The following is a 1748-nucleotide window of genomic DNA, read 5'->3' on the forward strand; positions in this document are numbered from 1 at the left end:
ACCTGGAGCCGATACCGGTATTGATACTCATTTCAATGGGTTACAGTTTCAAGTGAAAAGTTTTAGTTCCATGATTAGAAAATCTTTTTTTTTATTTTAAAATGCTTCAAAATCAAACTGTATATTTGATTTCTATATGAAAAGGGAGCCAACTTGTTTTAAATACAACAGTTTAGTCACTGTGTAATGTTTGGATTCTAAGTCATCTGTATTGGCAAAAACACAAGTACTCGGTTTGAGAAAAACTGGAGGAGGCACACAAATATTTAGTAAAAGTTTTAACAAAATCTGTGATTCATGAGATATTCTACTAACAGACATGCACATGCAAGGCAAAAACATCAGCTATATTGCAACATTTAAGCTYATATGAGATGCGTATTGTTGAGAGAAATGTAAGTACTTATGTCTAAAATGCCAGGAATAAAAAACATGTGGTGCTCCTCTCCTCCCTTATGTTGTTGTAAAGGGAGTGACAGGCTGATGGAGCTACAGGCGCATAGTTTCATGTCAAGCATTTAGAAACCGTATTTCTCCTTTTATCCTGGGATATTTTCTGCAGCTGTTGGGACCATGAGCACATATTTAAACACAACATGTCACCACACAAATATGAWCTAAATAAAACAACAAACCTCACATTGGAGTCGAGTTAATTTCACCAGCACAGCTTTGATGTYTTCATTCTGCTGTAACATGGAATCTGTCCGCAAACAGCGGTAATATTACTGGCGCATCTTTGGCACTTTGCGCTTTTGTCGCAAAAATGAGCATAACGGGACAGTCCCGTGTTGTGTCAACGGTAGACAACTAAATAATCAAATAAAACTCGATATTGCTTTATTATAGATCGAATATGATGCCATACCTGTTTTTTAAATCACATATAGAGCAGAAGAATCGCGTCCTCTTCAGACTTTCAAATAACGGAGCTCAGTCTCTGCAGTCGTCCAGTTTTTTCATCATTATTATCATTATTTAAAATTATCTAAGTAATCTGATGAGATGTGGACCCCCGATGATTAAAGGGGTCTCTGTTGGGACAGACACTGCGCGGTATGTGGAACCGACCGGCCGCTTTCAAATATCTTCAGCTCCTGAGCTTTCACTCACTTGGGAGGAAAAACAGATGAAACGTAGTGCGAAGCTACATCCGGTTGGAGCTTTCAAAATAAGACAAGGATGTCCTGATGCATCTCGGTAATCCAGGTCTTCTGGACGGGTTATTCTCTAATGAAATGTTTCGTCTCTTCTCCAAGAGACTTCTTCAGTCTGAGAGTTTCAGGCAAAATTCAGGCTTTTAAGCCCTGCTTCCATGTGACTGATACTCACATCACATGGCTATCGTTGACACCTAATTAACTCCTATTGTTAACAGGGGGTGGAGTGAWACTGGCAATAGCAGCACTGTAGGAGGGGGACAACTGAAAACGGAGGCTTCCACCTCTGTTTAATGATGGACGGTCTTTCTTCACAAAAATGGCTTCTTTTACTCCTCTCTCAAACCAACRTTCCTCTCTATCAAGAATGAGAACATCCTCATCTCTGAAAGASTGACCGCTGGCCTGTAAATGAGTGAAAACTGCAGAGTTCTGGCCATTAGATGTAGTTCGTCTGTGTTGGGACATTCTTTTGAACAGTGGCTGCTTTGTTTCCCCGATGTATAACTGGTCGCAGTCCTCCTGGCACTTAACAGCATATACAACATTGCCAAGACAAGGATCTTGGCGTAAACGCAGCAAAATACC

General features: G+C 40.2%; 1 protein-coding gene across 1 annotated transcript in view; it reads right to left on the reverse strand.

Annotated features, from left to right (window-relative positions):
* The window catches only part of inf2 (inverted formin 2), a 10524-nt gene extending 9416 nt beyond the window's left edge, over nt 1–1108 (reverse strand). Inside the window, exon 1 of the mRNA XM_014011953.1 lies at nt 869–1108. The gene's annotated coding sequence lies outside the window, so the exon portion shown is untranslated. The remainder of the gene's footprint in view (nt 1–868) is intronic.
* Between the last annotated feature and the right edge of the window lie 640 nt (nt 1109–1748).

This window comes from Austrofundulus limnaeus, unplaced genomic scaffold (assembly GCF_001266775.1).
Source record: "Austrofundulus limnaeus strain Quisiro unplaced genomic scaffold, Austrofundulus_limnaeus-1.0 Scaffold2, whole genome shotgun sequence".
NCBI classification, from domain to species: Eukaryota; Metazoa; Chordata; class Actinopteri; order Cyprinodontiformes; family Rivulidae; genus Austrofundulus; species Austrofundulus limnaeus.